Raw genomic sequence first — 23112 nt, 5'->3', positions numbered from 1 at the left:
ATTTCAGACCATCCTTTGTGGTTACTTTAGGTCTCTGTGTTTGCAGCATGTGGTCCCTTTTCATCCACATGGGAAACTCTATACATTTTACCCTTCTTGTGAACCTGTAATTATTTCAAAACAACGCTTTAGAGTGATGGAGGCCTGGTTTAGGTTGGGAGCCTGCCCCCTACTGAAGATCAAGCCTGCAACCTGGGCATGTGCCCTCACTGGGAATCAAACCAGGAAACAGTGACCTCTTGGTTCCTGGGTCTACTCTCAACCACTGAGCCATACTGGCCCGGCAGTTTATTGATTTTTAGAGAGAAAAGGAGAGAGAGAAAGAGAAAAAATAAAATAAATAGAATAAATATCAGTGTCAGAGAGAAATCAATCAGCTGCCTCCTGCATGCTCCCTACCAGGGATTAAGCCCATAACCCAAGTATGTGCCCTGACCTGGATTCCAACCAGCAACTTTTTGGTGCAGAGGATGATGCTTAACCAACTGAGCTGCAGCAGCCAGGGCAAAATAACTTATTTTCTTAATTTGTGAATACTCTCCCCCCCCCCAAAAAAAAATAAATATATATACTATATGTATGCAATTTTAGCAATCTCATGGATCCAAACGCCAGCCATAGATCTCTTTGAGAGTGTGCGACCCCTGACTGGGTGCCCTGCTTTTAAAAATGCATGCCTGCACGAGAGGAGAAAAGCGGGGTGGAAGGACCTATTTAAACACATTCTGTAATCGCTCTGGGCTCTGTTCGCCATGAACCCCGGGCATCCTCAAGTGAGAAATAAAGATTCATTTCTTTGTTTCTTTGGAAGTGACTGGATGTGGGACTCTGCATTGCAACTTTAGGAACCACACTGAGGATGAGCATAGCAAACATGAAGGAATACATTAGCATATAAATCACTTATTACTACGAGTACTTAAAACAACATGAGGAGATAGAATGGTTCTTTTAGCATTTGTTTACTAGCCATATTCCAGGCAATATGCTAGCCGCTGGAAATTAGGCGGCATGAAACACAGGCTTGCTTCCCACCTAGAAACTACCACGTGCCTACAGGCATGAGGTGGTTTGGGCCTGCTTAATGCAAATCATCTCATCTTGTTGAAAATCTCCAGTATGTGAGCATGTAGAAAGGATATGGAAGAATTAGGGGGTCAAAGTGAAAATATTTTATATCAGTCCCTAAAAGAAATATAATAAGCAAATGCATGAAGAAATATCCAATATATGCATACAGATTGAGAGAGAGAAAAAAAAGAGGGGGGGGGAGCATTGGGTATTACATAGCTATGCTAATCAACCGGTGTGGCTCAGTGGATAGAGCATCAGCCTGCGGACTGAGGGGTCTCAGGTTCGATTCCAGTCAAGGGCATGTACCTTGGTTGTGGGCACATCCCCGGTAGGAGGTGTGCAGGAGGCAACTAATCGATGTTTCTCTCTCATCGATATTCCTAACTCTCTATCCCTCTCCTCTCCCTTCCTCTATGTAAAAAAAAAAAAAAAACAATAAAATATATTTTTCTAAAAACAACTGTGGAGACTGGTAAAAATGATTCCTTTATTTGCTCATAAGAGCCTGAGGCCCAGAAAAGTTAAATGATTTGCCTCAGGCACAGGGCCAGTGAGAGGCAGAATCCGGATTTGAACCCAGAGGTCCCTGGCCACAGTTCCTGCTCACCCCACTCTTCCAGGCTAGTGTCGGGGGAAGGTGTCAGCTCCATTTCTGGGACACGTTGCTTGAGCTCAGTGAATACTTTCAAACAGGTGCCTGGGGAAGTCTGCGGGTGGGGGAAGGGCTGGGGCAGGGAATTCAGAGGCTCTATGCAAGCTTTGTGATGACCAGTGAAGTCACTGACGTGGATAATCGGTAACAGATTATTTATCATTATCAACCTGCACGTGCCTGTGTCGGGGTGTCATCACGTTTGCCCGAAGAGCCCACGCAGCAGTTTTAAAGGGACGCGCGCACGCACAGAAGAAAGCTGCTGCTCTCTCCAGTAAGCAGTATTTTCGGGGCAAAGCCCCCTGGGAGCGGTTTGTGGGTGCCAAGCAGCAAGCATGTGAATCGCTTTTACCATGTCACGTTCTCCCCTTCCACGCGGGGAGGGTGCACTGTGCTGCCATAAGCAGATACGCACAGCACAGATGCTGGTGTTGATCTGAGCATAAATGCTGTCCCGCTCACGCACACACACACACACACACACACACACACACACAAAGGGAGAAGAAAAATCCTGAAGTGCCATGCCTGCATAAATCTTACATTTTTATGAATCACTGCCATGATGGCAAGCACGCAGTGAAGGTGTGTGCCTGCGGATGTGAATGGATCCTTCTAGATGGTCTCACGTATCGCAGACGCCCCATCATTTAGATGTGTCTGTGTGTCCTATCCAAACAGGACTCAGCTTCCCAGACCGTTCAGGTAGCAGCCGGGACCCCGTGTGACCAACACCAGAAAACGCAGTTGAGTTGTAACCCAGAGGAGCCGGGTCTTTCTGATGCCCCTGTGGCTGTGCTGTCAACCTCCGGCCACAGACTCAACATTAAGTTTCCCAGTTCCCGTTTCCCTGTCAGCAGCCATGTTCCAGAGCCAACAAACACATCCTACCGTCGGATCTTATGCTTAGTAAAAGGTGACCTGTACTTTTCTTTTCGCATGCAGTTTCTTCAATGAAAATATTGTAATGTCAGTCCATGCAAAGCAAATGCATATTAATATGCGTTTACATCTGTCTCGTATTAATATTCATGCCTGAATCCACATCCCTACACAAAGCCAATTTTCTGACCATCTGTGTGATGGCTGGTGGATGCAATGAATAAATTTTATTTGTGAGGGGAGTGATAAATCATGTATCTTCGGTGGGTTTTTTTTTTTTCCACCGACAATCTTTCCCTTTTAGGTGCAAACATGTTTTCGCCGTGGTTTGGAATATTTAAGGCAATGGAGAGGGTTAACCCTTTAATATCCCTACATGCGCTCAATCTCGTAGAGGCCGTGAAAATGCAATCCCAACCCCTCTCATCACACACAAGAAGGAGCCACAGGTTTGCTTCGTTAGATGTGGCGTCTCTGCTTCCTCTGAGTTCCAGTCTTGAATAATACTCTTTGGTGTTGTTTAAAAATGTAAGCTTGCCGGAACCGGTTTAGCTCAGTGAATAGAGCTTCGGCCTGTGGACTGGAAGGCCCCGATTCAATTCCAGTCAAGGGCATGTACCTTGGTTGCGGGCATATCCCCCGTAGGGGGTGTGCAGGAGGCAGCTGGTCGATGTTTCTCATCGATGTTTGTAGCGCTCTATCCCTCTCCCTTCCTCTCTGTAAAAAATCAATAAAATATATTTTTTTTAAAAAGCCTCTAGCTTACATTTTTATTTTTTATTTATTTATTATTTTAATATATTTTATTGATTTTTTACAGAGAGGAAGGGAGAGGGATAGAGCGCTACAAACATCGATGAGAGAGAAACATCGACCAGCTGCCTCCTGCACACCCCCTACGGGGGATATGCCCGCAACCAAGGTACATGCCCCTGACCAGAATCGAACCCGGGATCCTTCAGTCCCCAAGCCGACGCCCTATCCATTGAGCCAAACCGGTCTCAGCAGCTAGAGGCTTTTGAAAAACTTCACAGGGGAAGACAGGGCCTTGCGCAAAAAGTGTATTTCTGAAGTCCTTCCAGCCATCAGAAGTATCTTTAAAGTCACGTGAAGTGTAAGCACACGCAATGGAAATATCTCAGAGAAAGTGTAACAGTATTTTCATCATGATCTCTGTCCTTTCGCTTTTACCCCATTAAAATATCAAGATTTCAGCGATAACAGCGCGTTTGCAGATCTGGGGATCTGTTGGGGACTATTGCATCCACATCATAGGAACAGGGACCTTTTGGGATAGGAGACAATTGCAGTTAATTAACCGGGCAAACAGAACCCAATCAGAAGGGTTAGATTGGAAAGCAATCACATCGTGGTAGAGAGAGCCTGAGATCATACGCCACGGAAAGAAGTGTCATCAGCCCTCGCTGGTTTGGCTCAGTGGACAGAGTGTCAGCCTGTGGACTGAAGCCGGGTTCGATTCCGGCCAAGGACACATGCCTGGCTTGCGGGCTCGGTCCCCAGATGGGGGCGTGCAGGAGGCAGCCAGTCTGTGAGTGACTCTTTCTCATCCCTGGTGTTTCTATTTCTCTCTCCCTCTCCCTTCCTCTCTGAAATCAAAAATATTTTTTTTTAAGTGTCATCCGATGGCCTGAGGAACCAAAGCCACGTGGTTTGCTCACTTCTTTCCAGGGATGCTTCCTGTGAATTCTAATCAGACTACTAGATGGAATCCAAATCCAAAGTTTCTATTGGGTGTCATTTGCCTTCTCTGAGTTAGACAATCTTCTCTAAGATTCCTAAGAATGCCACATACAGCACAGGTCATAGCTTCCAGATCACAACGGCAATAAATTGAACCTCCGTGTTCTCACAGGCTGTCAAACATTTCTATTTCTGCTGTAATGACCCTGAACCGAGTGGCAAGGTCAAATGGGAACCCACGGAGCTATAAATCTGCTGTAGATACAGCCCCAGGTAGCAAATGGATATGCAAATGGTAAATGGAGCAATCAGAGAAATCTTGCCTGAAGTAGGCATGTTACTGAGTAAGCACCTGCTGCTTTGCAAGATACATCGTGCTAAAGCAGATGAAGATGCCGCGCTGCCCTCATAAAGCTTTCCACCTATGTAACAAAGAAGGCACCTTCTCCCACAAAGGATTCTCAGCAGTGAAGTTAGAGGGTGATCAATGCAACTGAGCTCTATAGAAGGATGAAAAAGACAGTGGGATTCCCACAAGCCCGGGGAATCAAGGAACCTCTCCAAGGAGATTTTAAGATCAATCTTGAAGGCTGAGAAGATTCGAATGTTCAGAGAAAAGACGTCATATAAGATGGGAGGAGCTTTACAAAGGCTCAGAGCAGGAAGTATTTAGTGGGAGGAAGGTGGAGGAGTTGGAGAAACTATGGGTAGACCTCTATACTTACATCTGAGAATTAATACTCAAAATTATCAAAGTTAAGGGGAATGATTTTGAGTAGCATACATGTAGGCATTAAATAACACCTTCACTAATAAAAGAAAAAGATGCAAATTGACCATACCTCCGTGGTGCCCAACAGCCAATCAGGAGTGAGTATGCAAATTAACCCATCAAAGGAGGCAGGTTAATTTGCATACATCGGCACAGAGCGAAGACTGAAGACTTCTCTGCTGTGGCTGGAACTGAGAAGCCAAGCCTTGCTGCAGCCAGAGCAAAGGCCTGCTGCCAGGTGCCGAAGGAAAACCGGTGACGGCAGCCAGGGGAAGGCAGGCCGATTACATGAATCTTCATGCAATGGGCCTATAGTTGAATTATAAAGTCAGAAAAAGAAATCCTTATAACTCTATTCTCCTGTTGCCTCAAGAAGACAATCTCTCTCAGTTGGGTGCTAATAGATCTTTCACACAACTCCAGACCTTACAAAAAACCCCTTTTTAACAAAGAGAAAGCCAGCCCCAGGCTCAGTCTACAAACTAGAACTTCTTAACATCGTTTGCTTTCATGGTTTTTTATTGTTAGTGTTACTTTCCTTTATTCCAAGTAGTACTCAACGGTCTTCCGTTTGTGGTAGTAATATAAAATCTCCCTCTAAGAAACACTTAAGTTTTTTCAAATTACTTGTTTTTCGAGATAAGTAACAGAATGAATGAATGAATGTGATGAAAAAAATGAAGAAAAAAAAAACTAATGTGACATAGTAACGGGCAAGATGGAAAGATGGGTTGGACTCAGTCTAGAAATGCCTCCGTATAAAAGCTAACTGGGTTAAATTACGGCCTTGGATGTCAATTCCATTTTCTTATCCCCACTCAAGGGTATGTTTATTGACTTTAGAGAGGAAGGGAGGAAGAGAGAGAGTGAGAGACAGAGAGAAACATCACTGTGAAAGAGAAATGTTGATCGGTAGCCTCCCAGACATGCGCCTACAGATCAAACTCACAGCCTTTTGGTGTACAGGACGATGCCACCCAGCAAGGGCCGGTTTCAATTCCATTTGGTAATTCTGAGTTTCCTGGTTTCCCTCCTCTGTGGCATTGCTGAGATTGTGTTTACAAAATCTCCTTCAGGCCTACAATTTTCTTAAATAGACTAAACTTTTTTCATATAAATACCAAAAAAATAAAAAAAATAAAAAAATAAAAAAAAATAAAAAAAAAAAAAATATATATATATATATATATATTATCTAAATGAGAGATGGAAAAAACATAATAGTTCACTAAGCTCTATCCCTCAGAGATTTAATATGAGGTATAAACATAAACCGCTCCACCAGAAGCAAAAGGATATAGCTTTCGTAGATCGCTCGGGATTTCACACCATATACTTAAGTATAATTTAGCGTCATATTGATACATGTTTGTATTTGCCACCCACCTTTGTCAGAGTGATATTGTAGGGATTACTGGTACAATATTTTGTAAGTCTTTTCAGCCCTTGAAGAAATTATACACTGTAACATTAAGATAATAATAATAATAATAATAATAATAATAATAGTCATTGTCCTAACAGCAATAACTGCTCATGCATTTTCAAACACGGGCCTATGTTGATGGAAAGAAAAATTAGGCTGAAGCTAAAAATGAAGCCTTATCAGCTGGTTTGAACACAAAGACTTAGGACGGAATCATCATAATGCTATCTATAACTTATTGAGGTCTGGAGTAGGGTCCGAGATTCTGCATTTGTAGGAACCCCCCCAGGTTGCCGAAGCCAGATCTCATTCAAGAAGCTGGAATTATAATCAGGCAATGGAGCAATCAGAGAAATGGAGCAATCAGAGAAATCTTGCCTGAAGTACGCATGTTACTGAGTAAGCACCTGCTGCTTGCAAGATACATCATGCTAAAGCAGATGAAGATGCTGCGCTGCCCTCATAAAGCTTTCCACCTATGTAACAAAGAAGGCACATTCTCCCACAAAGGATTCTCAACAGTGAAGTTAGAGGGTGATCAATGCAACTGAGCTCTATAGAAGGATGAAAAAGACAGTGGGATTCCCACAAGCCCGGGGAATCAAGGAACCTCTCCAAGGAGATTTTAAGATCAATCTTGAAGGCTGAGAAGATTCGAATGTTCAGAGAAAAGACGTCATATAAGATGGGAGGAGCTTTACAAAGGCTCCGGGGGGGGGGGGGGGGGAGAGTGCACATGAGGGCTATTGCTCTCAGTGGAAACTACCAGGGTATCAAAGACAGTGTTCTTCTCCACAGCCAATCCCACTGGTGCAAGGTCTGCTCCTCTTCCTGCTCTTCTCCGCCACCTTCCTGAGTGTTTTTTCTCCCCATCACGATGGGCTGTGGAGATGGTACCCTCTCTACAGGACTTGCCCCTTTCGGCTGCCACAAAGCAGTGGTTCTCAACCTTCCTAATGCCTCGGCCCTTCCCTACAGTTCCTCGTGTTGTGGTGACCCCCAACCATAACATTATTTTCGTTGCTACTTCATAACTGTAATTTTGCTACTGCTATGAATTGTAATGTAAATGTCTGTGTTTTCCGATGGTCTTAGACGACCCTGCTAGCGGTTCTTTCCCCCTCCTTTCCTACCGCCACAGTGTGGACCTGGAGTGCTCGGTCCTTATATCTAGTGCTCCCCAATGTTTTACATGCCATGGCACAAGAGGAAATAGGATTTGTTTTTTTATTTTTTGAGATACATATATAATAAAAGGCTAATATGCAAATTGTCCCCTTGACCAGGAGTTCAACCAGGGGACATCCAACTGCCCATGTCCCCTCCCCCTGGCCAGGCTGGCCTGGCCACACCCATGCACGAATTCATGCACTGGGCCTCTAATATATATATATATTAGAGGCCCAGTGCATGAATTCACTTAATGTATATATGTGTACACACAGACACACTCTGTACACTGAGTGGCCGGATTATTATGCATTCAGAGACCATAATAATCTGGCCACTCATTGTATATGTCTTCTTGCCTAGCTAACCTCAGCAAAAAGGTTTGCCTAAATGAGCTGAAAGTAAGACCAACTGTGTTCTTAAAAGATCCTTGGCAATCTTTGGGTTTTGCCTTATTTGCAACCAATTACGTCAACATTGAGATCCTATAACCCCTGATTTTATTTAAATATTTACAATAGCTAACATAACTGCACTGGCAATATTTCCTACAGGTGCCACCTCTCTCTCCTGTTCTCCCAATCTTAAATAAATTCTCCTAGTCTCTGAACAGCCCTGGGTACGTGTTAGCAACTGGCTTTAATGGCACAATCTACATCTACCTCGCTTGCAAGGCACAGACAGTACACACACCCTTGGGGTTACGAGCTTGTCTCGTTAGGAAGAAATGCGGCCCTCGTTATGTTTTCAGAGATCTCACATAAATAACGCTCGGCTGCGGAAGCAGCAGCTGAATCATCCCTTAGGTTTATCCCCCCTTGGAATTTCTGGGTTGGAGTTTCCATCTTTGCCTACCTTGTTCAGGCTGTATTTCATAAGCCTGGAGCAGTGCTTTGCCCATAAAAAGTGTTCAATAAATATTTATTGACAAAATGAATGACCATGTGAATAAGCGATAAACTAAACTACATTAAGAGCTAGAAGATCAAAATACCCTTGGATTCAAATCCAAAGTCTTAAATGCTGCTGTTTTGTTTGTCGGTGGAATTGTTGAGCTTTTAGTCAATTGTTCCTTTGTCACATCAAAGGGGTTCAGAGAAAACTCTTTCCTTCCCTTCCCAATAAAAATAAGATGGCTCTATGCCGCACTGGTTTGGCTCAGTGGATAGAGCGTCCGCCTGTGGACTGAAGGGTCCCAGGTTCAATTCCGGTCAAGGGCATGTACCTTGGTTGCAGGCACATCCCCAGTAGCAAGAGGCAGCTGATTGATGATTCTCTCTAATCGATGTTTCTAACTCTCTATCCCTCTCTCTTCCTCTCTGTAAAAAATCAATAAAATATATTTAATAAATAAATAAGTAAAATAAAGTGGCTCACCCCTGAGTCCTGTGAAGAGTTAGGTGCTTTCTTCCAAGCGCCAAGTTCCTGTTATTATGCAGTGTTTCTCCATGGAGACGCTACTGGCATCCTCTATGATATTGTTCCATGCATTGCAGAACCCTCAGTATCACTACTGTCCCCCACTAACTGCCAGAGGCACTGCCCAGTCACTGGGACTTCCCCAAACATCCTCACATACCACTCAGTCTTCTCCACAAGAACCTATTCTACATTGTTATTGGAGACGAGTCATATCCAAGAACTCCTCGTTTCCTTAAGGACAAAATTCAAACTTGAACTTAAACCTGGTCAAGTCTTTACTATCAGTTTTCTTTCTTGTGACAGCCCCACACATCCTTCAGCATCGCCCAGCCACCTGCCATGGCACCAGCGTGCCTTGTTCCTGCCCGTCCCTGTGTCCCGTCATGCCGTTCCCTCTGACTGGGATGTCCTTCTAGGCCCTGCCTCCCGCGTCCACCGCGAGGACAGCTCACGTGTGTCCCTGTAGTGGCTGCACGTCCTGACAACGGCTCCACCTCAGCCACCACTCAGAGATGTTATGCTTGTTTATTTCTTTGTCAGTCTCCTCCCGTTAACCGCTGGGCTCTCTGAAAATAAAATTTGGCTTCATTTTTTTTTAAATATATCTTATTGATTTTTTACAGAGAGGAAGGGAGCAGTCTCAGGGAGCTGCCATCTGCAGGCGCAATGCGTCTGTCCACCGGAGCCCCCACACGTAGCCCCCCCGGCATGGCAGGCTGGGGGCAGTGGGAGTTTGTGACGCGGTGCTGGCACCTCCAGACCGAGCGTCGCAAGAAAACAGGGTGAACGCTGCGTCTTTCCCCAGCGAGCAGGAAGATCGCAGAGCATCGCTCGCAGCTTTGTGTGGTTCTAAGCAGACGCAGGCCACTGAGATCCAGAGGGAAGGACCTGAGCCTGCCTCTTAGCGGAAGGGTGTCGTAGAGGTTGAGTGTATTTTCCAACTGGCGCGTGTGTTGTTTCGATCCTCATGGTGCGACACAAACTTTCGCTTTTTCTAGACACTCTTTGCGTGTGTGAGGTTTTGATAAACACCAGCACAAAGTGATGGGTCAGCGGTTCCTGAAACCCATCCATCGTCCTCAGAGATGCCTGTCCCTGTTGAGAGAAAATTCTGCTTTTGTCAAGTTGGTTGCTAAAGTCTTCAGTTCAGAAGATAACTTGTTACTCCTGTCCTTAAATTCTTCAAATAGGCTTAAAAAAAAAACACTAATAATGGTTTCTCATCTTTTTGGTTCACATAAAAATAAGGATAGAAAACCTTCATACTACGCAGATTATAATTATGCCTTTTTTCACCAGATATTTTCTGTATTCAGTCTGAAATAAAATATTGGGACACAGAGTCAGAAGAGATGAAGGAAGAATTTTCATCCCCATTCATGAGTCACAAATACAGACCTTTTGGCTGTTATTGCCTTCGTTGAGGCATTAGTTCGTGTTTTACCAACGTTCCTGTCCACACCTATGTCACACCATCCATTCGAATGCCTAACCAGACATGCACATACAATTTTATACTACTTTGGATTACATACAAATTTGATGTCAGATTTTTGTGTATTCTGATGATATGACACTGAGAAAGCTGAGTCCATAATTTCACATTTTAAGCATAGTAATCACTTTGTTACAGTAAAATGCACAGATGCGGGAAAATCACAGCAGCCTGTGTGATTGCTCTAGCAATGTGTGTATTTTCCCCCCACGGCCATCTTCATTTCTGTCCTTCCTCCCATGAAAATTTGATTCGGGGGGGGGGGGGGGGGGGGGGGGGGGGGGTTGTGAGACTCAATTCATATTGACACATTTAAGAACTCTCACTAATATGAGATATCTTATCACATTAGTAATCATATTAAGAGACAAATTTTTTTTTTGGAGGGGGGTGGCTGTGAGATGTCCCCCCCGCTCAATGGCTATAGGACTCCATCGGTGCACGGTGGCAAGCATACCCGCCTAGGCCCATCGCACAATCATAACCTTCCCAGCCTGCTCCTCTGATTGGATATCGCTACCTGGTTTAAATCACCGCTGAGCTTCCAAGAGGACTGCCCATTTGTTTTGAATGCACGGTGTATTTTCTTCTTCTAATCGCATTCTGATCACATCGTACAGAGGAAGATACATCTGGTCCATCGGTGGCATCAAACGGGGCTTTCCTCGGGGGGGGGGGGGGGGGGGGGGGGGGGTGTAAAGTGTATATAAATCCCAGCTCCTGCGCGCAGGTCACTGGTGTGCTGGTTGTTCTCTGTGACTGGGGAACAACGCTCGCAAGCTCCGTGCGACGTGATGAGACCGTGGGCAGTCTGGCGCACACACGTAAAGATTCAACTCTTCCGCAAGCAGTCCCTCTGCTGCGGGCCATTCGGCTCCTCCGCCGCTTTCATACACCGGCCTCCCATCGACGTTTACGTGGGGGAGGAAATAAAAGCAGGGTTTCCTTTCATTTATTCAGACTAAAAGGGAAGGGGGAAAAAAAGTTCAGATGTAGGCATACAGTTGTATGCCACATGGATGACATTAAATAAAATGGATGGATGGATGGATGATATTAAATAAATGCATGATAGCAGCTTTCATTTTTAATGGCTTGATTCCCCCCCCCACCCCCTTGGATTGCCTTCACCAATAAAAGTGTAGTCAGTAGAAAAGCACCCTTCTGGATAATCCATTGTCTCGTTTTAACTCGTTTCCACCAAGCAATTCCCCCTGCAGCCATCGCCACCGCCGGTGCACATCTGCCCGCCGTAATGACCGCTCCCGTGTACGTACCTGCCTGCCATCCGGTTCAGACCTCACCCGCAGGACACTAATGCACCGTCTCCAGAGCCAGCTAAATTTTATGCTGTGGACGCATTACAGTTACTTCATCTGGTCTTCAGAAGTGAATTAAGAGGGCCTGAGCCCGGCCGGTGTGGCTCAGTGGCTAAGCGGCCACCTATGAACCAGGAGGTCACAGTTCAATCTCAGTCAGGGCACATGCCTGAGTTGTGGGGGCCATACCGGAGGCGGGCAATCCATGATGCTCATCATTGATGTTTCTCTCTCTCTCCCTCTCTCTTTCTCTCTGAAATCAATAAAACTATTTAAAAAAAAAAAAAAAAAAGAGTGCCTGAGGTGGAATATAAGTCAAATGCTTATGCCTGAGGCCTCATCTGACCCAGGTCCAGTCTCATGTATGCTCTGACACAATGTATGTCACATCATCGCCCTGAGAACTTAATTCAGTTGTGGCCAAAATGAGAGACTTTTGATCCAGCCCCTTTCTCTATACAAGCATGAATGTCAGCGTGATCATAAAGAAACATGTATTTGTCTCAATAAATAAACCCTATATTAAAATATTTTCTATCTGAATTTTATTTCTCTTTGCTCTGTTTTCTTCTGTAAGCATGTCCCAATTTAAAGAGATAATTTTGAAAAGAAGAGAAGTTAAATAATTTCAAAGTTCTTGCATGAATTCATGCATCGGGCCTCTAATACACACACACACACACACACACACACACACAGACACACACTGAGTGGCCAGATTATTATGGGTTCAGAGATCATAATAATCTGGCCATTCAGTGTTTATCTTGAGTTTTCTTAAAGCAAAATAAATAGCAGCCTTTCTTTGGACTCCAGCATCATAATCAAGCTAAGCAAAAGAAAATTCCATTGCCCCCTAAGAACTGGGTAGAGGAAAGTTGTTTGAACAGAAAGTATTTTTTTATCACACTTTCGCAACGTGCATTCCCAAAATGAGTATAAATTGTCCCAACTTATATACTTAGGTTCTCTTTTCCTTCCATCTGCTTTCACCCTGTACGACGTGATCCCGTCCACAGAGCTGGTGACCACCTTCTGGGCGACCCCAACGTGGGGAAGCAGAGAAGGTTCGGGAAGCAGACACCCACTTGGCTGATGCCTCAGACGCGCCCCAGCTACAGGACAGAGATGGCGGCCGACAGCGACCCCCTCCACACCAGCCATCTCCACTCCATTGGCAGCCACAAACGGCGAAATCCATGTCCAGAGCTGAAAATGGAACCTACAGAGGCTTAGAACTGCCTCAGATCCCTGCTCTAACCTGGGAGGCCTGCGCAGAGAGTCCTCAGAGATTTTCTCAGGCAAAGCAGGGAGCTCCTCCATAAGGCCTCCTCCCCAGGGAGCCAGGAAGCTCCTGGCTCCTCACAAACCATCGGGGAGCAAACAGGCCCCTCCCAGCGTGGCCCCCACCGCAGGGGGAGAGAGAGGCACAGCCGCCCCGCTCGGTGATGGAAATGGGGTGCTCTTCCCTTGGCCTCCATCCAGCGGGAATGGGGGGGAGGGAGGCAGGGGCAGGCAGCAGGTGTGTATACAGAGGGAAGGGAGGGCTCCCTCAGCTCAGGCTCACATTGTCCCCTCGGAAGGTGAGGGTCCTTTGTCATCCGGGGAGGGACTCACCCTCACAGACTGTCTTCCGGACCCGGCGATGCTCTCAGCAGACGTCTGTTTGGAAACAGCCAAGTCTCTCTTCTCCCGCATTCACTTTGTAATCATTCAATGGTGCATTCCAGTGTGTGGCTTCTTATCTTCTTCATATGTTCTTAAATTAATTTTTAGAGAGAGAGAGGAATGGAGAGGAAGAGAGAGAGAGGAGAGAGAGAGAGAAAGAACATATATGATAGCTCAAAACTCAATTTTAACTTTTAGCCCATTGCACCTTCCAAAAAATATATATGAAAAAGATTGGTTCAAAGGGGCCCAGAATCTAACTGGAACTTTTCCTTGTTTCACTTTACAGAAGCAAAAGCTTAGAGGACGGGCTGGAAAGTGCACAACGCATGCACAACCTCTAGACGGACTCTGACAGTGGGGGGACCGTGCAGGAGTGGGTAATTCCACTCCAGACTCCAGGGGCTCCTGCTCTGGCTAGGAGCCTCTCCCTTTTTTTTTCTTTTCTTTTTTTTTCTTTTTTTTCCAGGATGAAGCACATATTTCCCAACACACAGACATCCACAGAGCCTGGCCGAGGATCATCTCTAGGCCACTCATTAAACTCCATGTACAGGCATGCAGACAACACCGTCACACGTAGCATACGGAGCCATAAACACTACATGGAACCGGCCACGATAAATTAGAAGCCTAGAATTCCCTCGAGGCCCATAAACCATCCAAATGAAAGCTCAAGTGGTTTGCGTAGCCGTTGGAATCCCAGAGGACACACAGCACCAGGAATTCAAAAGTTGCTTATTGTTTATTTTTATGTAATGGATGGATCCTGCTTCTCCGTTCACACATGCCCTCCTCCCCCGGGGGCCGTCCATCCTCACGTGGACTCTCCCTGTCAGCCGTCCCCTACCAGCCTGGCTCCCTTCCCTCCTCACAGAAAAGCTCCCCTCCCCCCAGGGCTGCGGCCTGATGGGAGGGTAGGGTTGTATCTCATCTCATTAACAAATGTTAATAATTCACAACAATAGCGTAACTCTTGTGACTAACCAATGGCTTCCCCACACACACACACACACACTCCATGGGATGCAGCATATGTAGCACTCAGTCCTCCTATTATGACATAGTTACAGATGATGGACACACACAAGAGTTATTGAGCGCTGGTTTCTTTATGAAAGTACGGCTCTCAATGATTTCTTCCCGTGCCCTGTCCTCCGACTTCCCAAGTGTCCACTCAAAACTATTGTGTGCCTTCCTTGAGTTCCATCCATTCATCTGCGTATTGACCTGACAAGTTGAAATCAAATATTTATTGATCCCAGACGCTGCATGCTTGGAAATAGCCAGTAATTAGAAGGATGCTTTCTTGTCTCAAGAATGTGCAATCTGGTTGTGGAGTGTGTGTTTATCTGCGTCCTTTTAGCTTTCAGGGTCCCTCTTTATTCAGAGGCTCCTGTGTTTAAGCTTTCTATCTCCAACATGCTAGGTGCTGAGTACTTAGTCCGTTATAATACCCAAGAGTGTGGCGGCACAGTATGGAGGAGTATCTAGACTTGAATTCCAATTCTTCCAGTAAATCCCTAGGTTTTTATTCTAGAAGTTACTGAGTCTTGTTAATCCTCTGTTTCCTTACAGATGCACAAAAAGACCTTAGAAGAAGCATTTTTAAGTGTTTAAATCATCAGGGCCTGAATTCAGACAGCCCTGGGCATCCACACAGACGCCACCATTCCGTGGTGATGTGACAATGAGTCAACTAATGGAACTCTGTCGTCATCCATGTCCTCCCGCTACAAATGGGGATGGTGAATGTAACTACTACATCACTTTATACGGTTATTAAAATAATTAAATAAAATGCCACGTGAAAGCCCTAGCTGGTTTGGCTCAGTGGATAGAGCATTGGCCTGTGGACTGCAAGGTCCCGGGTTCGATTCTGGTCAAGGTTTCACACTTGATCCCCAATGTGGAGAGTGCAGGAGGCAGCTGATGAATGATTCTCTTTCATCCCTCACCCTTCCTCTCTGAATTAAAAAAAAAAAAAAAAAAAATATATATATATATATATATATATATATATATACACACACACACACACACACACACACAAATATATAAGAATATATATAAAATGCCACATGAAAGACTTAGAAATGATCTCACAAAGATGCATGTTCAATAAATATTCTCTATTATAAAAATTTTTTAAATGTGCAATCTGCGCCAAAACCTGTTTGGCTCAATGGATAGAGCGTTGGCCTGAGGACTGAAAGGTTCCAGTCAAGGGCATGTGCCTTGGTTGCGGTACATCCCCAGTGCGGGGTATGTAGGGAGCAGCTGATCAATGTTTCTAACTCTCTATCCTTCTCCCTTCCTCTCTGTAAAAAATCAATAAGATATATTTTTTTAAATGTGCAATCTGGTTAAAAAATAAAGATGAAACACAATACAATACACCGCGGCGGGAAGAGCATGGAAGTCAGAGTCAGGAAAGCTAGGGTTGCATTTGAACTCTGCTGCTTCGAAACTGTGCAGTGTCCGGTGTGTCACTTAATTTATAAGAACACTTAGAAGACGCGCATTTGCCAAGAGAAACAAGGTGCTCTCTGGCGTCCTCTGAAGGGGTGTTGGTGATTCTACCACCATCCACACTGCAGTTTTGCAGCAAGAAGCCACAACTTCAGCCTGAAGGAAGCTCACACTCTACATGCACACCGGTGGTGAGCCCCGTTCCAGGAAGGCATCGCGGTAGGATAGGGGGATGCCCTTATCTCTGCCTCCAGACGAGGACTCTCTGGTTCTTATCACCCTCGCAAACACAGAGAGGAAATTGAATCCCCTGAAAGCAGCCGTTCCCACTCGAGTGTGGATGCCACGGACAGACAGCACTGCTAGGGAGAGCCCCACAGCCCGGAGCCGCCTGGGCCCAGAGGCTGGGGGAGAACAAACAGACCTGTTGAAGGATTAAGGCAGCGCTCAGTCAATGCTGGACTTCTTGGGGGAAATTACTTCTCGGGTGATCAACAAATAATTGGATATTGGTGGGCTACCCACCACTGGTCATGGAGATTTTCACAAAATGCAAGACATAAAGCTCCAGGAAATGAAATGAAATAAAATAAAAAAAAGTAAATCACTGTCAGTTTATTTATGTTATTCATACCATTTTAATTGTGGAACTTGATCTAAAGATGATCATCCCAGCCCTAACTGGTTTGGCTCAGTGGATAGAGCATTGGCCTTTGGACTGAAGGGCCCCAGGTTCGATTCTGGTCAAGGACATGTACCTTGGATGCGGGCACATTCCCAGTAGGGGGTGTGCAGAGACAACTGATTAATGTTTCTCTCTCATCGATGTTTAAAAAAAAAAACTCAATAAAATATATATATATTAAAAAATGCAGCTGTGTCCCAGTCTCCAGAACATCAGCTCTGAAAGATATTTGGTTTCCTCAAGTATATTTCGTTATGAAACAGCTAACGTATGAATTAACAAGAATTCCAGTGTCTTGGAAATATAATTCAACAGCCCTATACCGTTGCCAGTTAAAGCAATTTTCCAAGGCACGTGCTGTACGGGTTTTATAAGAACATCTGCTGCGTGTGTTTTCCTTCTAGAAAATTAATAATTTTGGCAACGTGTCTGTGACGTGCTTCCTCGCGCCCATCGCAGAGGATATTGTTGCAACTGGCGCTCTGTGGACTCTGGCTCCCGAACACGCTTTCTCACCTACGAAGCTGAGATTTTAAACTCTGGGCTTGGCCGTGGCGGCTGCCAGACAGCAATATCGCAGAGTTAGGAGAAAGTTAAGAAATGTTTCTTGAATTTCTAGCTTAATTCAGAAAAGACACATCTACACCTACATCATCTCCGAACTGCAGGCACGGGAGGTGTAGACTAATATCTTCGTTCAGGTGAAGAGCCTTCGCTAGTTCTGAGAGATATGTGAGGCACATGCTCCTGAAACGACTCATTCCCAAACCAAGCAATCCTATATAATAAAAGGCTAATATGCAAATTGACTGAACAGCGGGATGACTAGTCTCTAGGACACATGTGTCAAACACAAGGCCCACGGGCCAAATCCAGCCCGCCAGGCCTTGCAATGTGGCCCGCACCGCGCTGTCATCACTGCACTCCGCTGTCAGTTTATGACATTGTCAGTTTATGACTGTTCAGTAAACCATTCGGCCCGCGATTTAGGCTGGATTTTAGATTTTGGCCCCTTCTCTGATTGAGTTCGACACCCCTACCTAGGACGAGCACTGACCACCAGGGGGCAGACGTTCAAGGCAGGAGCTGCCCCCTGGTGGTCAGTGCACTCCCACAGGGGGAGCGCCGCTCAGCCAGAAGCCAGGCTCATGGCTGGTGAGCACAATGGCGGTAGTGGGAGCTTCTCCCTGAGGCAGCACTAAGGAGCAGGGAGCCCGGCTTCTGGCTGAGCGGTGCTCCCACAGGGAGCTCCCATGGGGAACAGGCCGAAGCTGGCAGGTGGACATCCCCCGAGGGGTCCCGGACTTCAAGAGGGCGCAGGTCGGGCTGAAGGATCCCCTCCCCTCAGTGCACGAACGTGTGCGGGGCCTGTAGTAAATCTAGAATTGACAGCTACACAAATCCATCAAGGCACAGGGGTGGGGTGCTCAGTGTGTAGGCATTCAGGTAACTGACAGTGAAATGACAGGACCCGATGTTGGGAGAGAAATCAGATGTTTTTTACATTGTGATCTATTCAAAACCAGCAGATTTGAGAGTATATGGGAGATCTTTATGTGTTTTTTTTTGTTTTGTTTTTTGTTTGTTTTTTTTAAATATATTTTTATTGATTTTGTACAGAGAGGAAGGGAGAGAGATAGAGAGTTAGAAACATCGATGAGAGAGAGTCATCGATCAGCTGCCTCTTGCACACCCCCTACTGGGGATATGCCCGCAACCAAGGTACATGTCCTTGACCGGAATAGAACCCGGGACTCTTCAGTCCCCAAGCCGACGCTCTATCCATTGAGCCAAACCAGTCCCGACTCTTTATGTTTTTTTAATGATAAGCACACAGCTTATCAAAAATTTAACTTATCTCCTAAAATATGTTTAGATTATCCTCTCAAACCATAGCGCCAGGAATTTTTTTTTTTTCTTCAATTAAAAAGACATTTTCCAGAAAAGCTAATATACTCAGGGTTTTGTGAAAAACTACAAGGTTTAAAAACTTTTTCAGGAAAGTTAAAACCCTCTTATTTTAATTTATACATTGGGGGTTTTTGTTTTATGTAGCATTGAGTTAAATAGGAAGAGGGTGGAAAAGAAGAGAGAACTTTTAAAACATATTCAATGAAATGATAAAACTGTATTGGGGGAACATGGGTCATGGGAGATACAAAAATTATAAGTTTATTAAAGATAAGAAACATTTCTTCAGATTCCACACAATTTTGTTTTTCATGAACATTCTTAAGACACTTCCCATGAGCATCTTTGAAATCCTTACAAGGAGGGGAGGAGAGGGGGAAGATGGGAGATACCTGTAATACTATCAATAATAAAAAAAATTTTTTTTTTAAATATATTTTGTTGATTTTTTTACAGAGAGGAAGGGAGAGAGGTAGGTAGAGAGTTAGAAACATCCATCAGCTGTCTCCTGCACACCCCCTACTGGGGATGTGCCCGTAACCAAGGGGCATGCCCTTGACCAGAATCAAACCTGGGACCCTTCAGTCTGCAAGCCAACACTCTGTCCACTGAGCCAAACCAGTTAGGAGGGGGGGAGGGAATTTTTTTTTTTAAAGAAATTCTTACAGCCGAGACCGGTTTGACTCAATGGATAGAGCGTCGGCTTGGGGACTGAAGGGTCCCAGGTTCGATTCCGGTCAAGGGCATGTACCTTGGTTGCGGGCACATCCCCAGTAGGGGGTGTGCAAGAGGCAGCTGATCGATGACTCTTTCATCGATGTTTCTAACTCTCTATCTCTCTCCCTTCCTCTCTGTACAAAATCAATAAAAAAGAAAAAAAAAAAAGAAGAAAAAATAAATTCTTACAAAAGGTAGGCAGACCTTCCCAGTGGCACTGTACTTTGTCTATCATGGAGATGTGTATCTCTTCCTGGATCAGCATCAGGGAGAAAATGGCACGCTGTTTCCAGAACACGATTCCCAATGGCATTCATTACCACTACAGAATGTCTTATATACACAGGCATCAAAATCAAATGGGTGGCACGATTCGAAATTCAGACATTTAGCTGGGCAATGTTGTCAATTATACAAGTTTTTTGTGGGTTTTTTTTTTTTTTAATCTGTTACTAGCAGAAACCAGTTTCGGCCTGCAAACTGAAGGATCCCAGGCTCGATTCCAATCAGGAGCATGTACCTTGGTTGCAGGCACATCCCCTTTGGGGGGTGTGCAGGAGGCAGCTAATCGATGATTCTCTCTCATCGATGTTTCTGACCCTCTATCTCCCTTCCTCTCTGTAAACAATCAATAAAATATATATTTTTAAATATCTGTTACCAAAGGCACCATCTCCATACCCGTGGGCGTGACATGCTGTGGTGGAGTTCTCTAAGCCAGTGTTCCTCACCCACTGGCATCAGTGAGAAAATAACTCCTACAGAAACGTCTGCAGCGGGGAAGCCCTGTTTTCGGTTTTTACAAAACTGTGTGAAAGGACTGCCTAGAAGATACGATGGCAAACAAATGAAGACCGGACATGCCCAGCTGTAAGGTGCTGGACACAGAGCTTGCTGTGGGAGGCCTGGGGACGCAGATGACAGCCACAAAGACCTTTTTTCATAGTCGACCAGCGCCATCTACCGTCTGGGAATTGCAACTGAAGCAGTTTCATTCCCGTCTTGTGGGGAGGGCGCTGGGTTTGGGGAAGGCAAGGCTGTCACAGGGGCAGCTAATTCTGGAAACCAGGGTGAGCCCTGGCTGGTGAGGGACTGGGTATTCTGCAGAGGAGGAGGGGGAGGGAGAGGGGGGACAGAGGAAAATAGGAAGAGGCAGTTGCTTTGGCAAATGTGGGGATCCTGTAAGCAACATCTGGCCAGCACGAATTAGTTTCCCCGAGCACTCGGCTCTTTTCTGAGAAGATCTCTCCTGTGCCACTTACTTTCTATTCCTTTCTTTCTTTCTACAGAGAGGTAGAGAGAGGGATAGAGAGTTAGAAACATCAATGAAAGAGAAACATCGACCAGCTACCTCCTGCACACCCCCTAACTGGGGATGTGCCCGCAACCAAGGTACATGCCCTTGACCGGAATCGAACCTGGGACCCTGCAGTCCACAAGTGGAAGCTCTATCCACTGAGCCAAACCAGTCAGGGCTATACCTTTCTTTCTTTCTTTCTCCTTCTTTCTCTCCCTACCCCCTAATGGCACCTTCTACAGATCTTTTAGACGCTCCAAGGGTTTTAAAGTGCCTCCTAGATTAAGGAATTTCTGGCTTTAAGACAGTACAATAACCTTTTAAAACTAGACAGATCCTGACAGACCATCTAGTCTGCACTGACTACATTGGGAGGCTGAAGCTAGGAAAATCAGGCGATACTCAAGCAGGACGCATGGCTTCCGGCTTCCTCGCGGACTGGGCCCAGTAGGAATAAGTGGCCCTGCAGTGTGGCCACGCCTCCAAAATGTCCCTCAACCGTTTCACCACCTCCAGCCTGGTTTTACTGGTTTTGCATATCTTTGGAATTTCAGAGGCTTAATAAAAATTATACGTTTCTCTCATGTATTTTCTGTGAGCTATTTTCAGGAAAACTGGGATTTAATATAAATACATAGCTACAAGAGACAATAAAACTGGCAGTTACCTTGAAGTTGATGTATCCAATACATCTCTGAAGAGACTAAACTGATTTAACTCTGAATGTTGTGATTTTATGATCTTTTCTAACACAAGACAACAACTGAAACACCTAGCTTTTTATCTTTAATTCCTTCTATCTTTATGCAACTTTCTGCCATAACAATGCCATGTATTATGAAATGAAACTTCCTAGAGGGACAGAATGTAATCTTTATATTTTTTATATATATATTTTATTGATTTTTTTTACAAAGAGGAAGAGAGAGGGATAGAGTTAGAAACATCGATGAGAGAGAAACATCCATCAGCTGCCTCTTGCACACCCCCTAATGGGGATGTGCCTGCAACCAAGGTACATGCCCTTGACCAGAATCGAACCTGGGACCCTTCAGTCCGCAGGCCAATGCTCTATCCACTGAGCCAAACCGATTTTGGCTGTAATCTTTATTTTTATTGTAAACCAGGTAGCTTTGGGTGACCTGGGTATTGGCCTTGATGGTGACGTTTCTAAATACTAAATCTGACCAATCTTTTTAAGAAGATTTATTTCATCCTATAATTACATATGCAATGCCTCTGCTAGTCAGTAACCACAAAGGTCACATCTTTTAATATGCACTTTATCTGCCAGAATAAAGCACTAAAGATACCTTTTCCCTTCGTGAGTTGTTTTATTTATTCATCTTTTCTTTCTTCTTCCTTTTTTTTTTTTTTTTTTTTTTTTTTAGGGACTCCCTAGAGAGAAAATTTCCAATGTTAAAAAAAATATATAGCAACTATCAAGATTTTTTTCATTGTAATCCTTCTACACAGAAGGGTATTTTCCAAATTCATTCTAAGTAGAGAAGCTGACAATGTTGAATTTTACCGGAGAAAACAGTGAAGGTGAATGGAATTTTTCTCACCCTTTTGTGTCTGGAAGATGGGCTTACTACAAAGAATCATCCTTCTCCTGTGAGTTAGATAAAACTAATCAATGCTTACTTGCTTACCTATGACAAAGCCAGGCTTTGCCTCATATATGATTAGCTGAACCCCTGTCCCACTGATCAGAACAAAATGCTTGTTAACCAAACTTTGGTTAATTTTATCTGTCTCTGTTAGGTCCCTGAACTTGAGTCTCTTCTCAGCTGAGACAGGTCCTATTTGTGGATCCCTCCCAGAAAACAGCCTGATGTCAGGGTAAAACATCCTCTGGTCTACTGTTCTATGAGCCATCCTTTCTCTTTTTGTTGTTGTTGTGTGTGGGTTTTTTGTTTGTTTGTTTGTTTTGTTAATCTTCACCTGAGGATATTTTTCTCATTGATTTTTTTAGAGCAAATGGAAGAGAGAGGGAAAGACAGAGAGAAACATCGATGTGAGAGAAACACATTGACTGGTGGCCTCCTGCACAGGCCTCAACCAGCGCCCGGGCCAGCGAGGAACCTGCAACCAAGGTGTGTGCCCTTGGCTGGAATCGAACTCGGGACCCTTTGGTTCCCAGGCCGCCGCTCTATCCACTGAGCCACACCTGATAGGGCTAGGCCATCCTCTCTTTCCTCCCCCTTTCCCACACCCAGGTTTTGCTAGCCTTATTCATTTCTCTTGTAAAAGAAAGGCCCTGTTTGCCTAGCTCTTCACATATGTGTGCATCTCCTTGTCATGGTGTTCTCCCTGATGCAGCAGCCCCTTCCAGCATCGCAATAGTCCCTCTCCCGCCTCGTAATAATCCTTTCAAATAAAGCCTCTCCATACCAAGTCTGGATTTGCTTTTTGTTTGACAAAACCAACATTCTGATTAAAGCAG

The 23112-nt window shown here is 44.9% G+C and overlaps 1 long non-coding RNA gene across 4 annotated transcripts in view; it reads right to left on the bottom strand.

Moving 5' to 3' along the window:
- Positions 1–8496: 8496 nt before the first annotated feature.
- The window catches only part of LOC311612052, a 16126-nt gene continuing 1510 nt past the window's right edge, over positions 8497–23112 (bottom strand). Inside the window, exons 2-4 of one of the 4 annotated variants that reach the window (XR_014793208.1) lie at positions 11872–13672; positions 11115–11555; positions 8497–10416 (exon numbers count right to left, since the gene is read on the bottom strand). This is a non-coding gene — a long non-coding RNA (uncharacterized lncRNA). Of the gene's footprint in view, positions 10417–11114; positions 13673–23112 lie in introns of all 4 variants that reach the window. The other 3 variants (XR_014793209.1, XR_014793206.1, XR_014793207.1) reach the window with 3 other exon arrangements.

Source organism: Pipistrellus hanaki, assembly GCF_964339955.1.
Source record: "Pipistrellus hanaki genome assembly, chromosome: 17".
Classification (NCBI taxonomy): Eukaryota; Metazoa; Chordata; class Mammalia; order Chiroptera; family Vespertilionidae; genus Pipistrellus; species Pipistrellus hanaki.
This window is presented reverse-complemented; position numbering and strand designations above follow the sequence as displayed.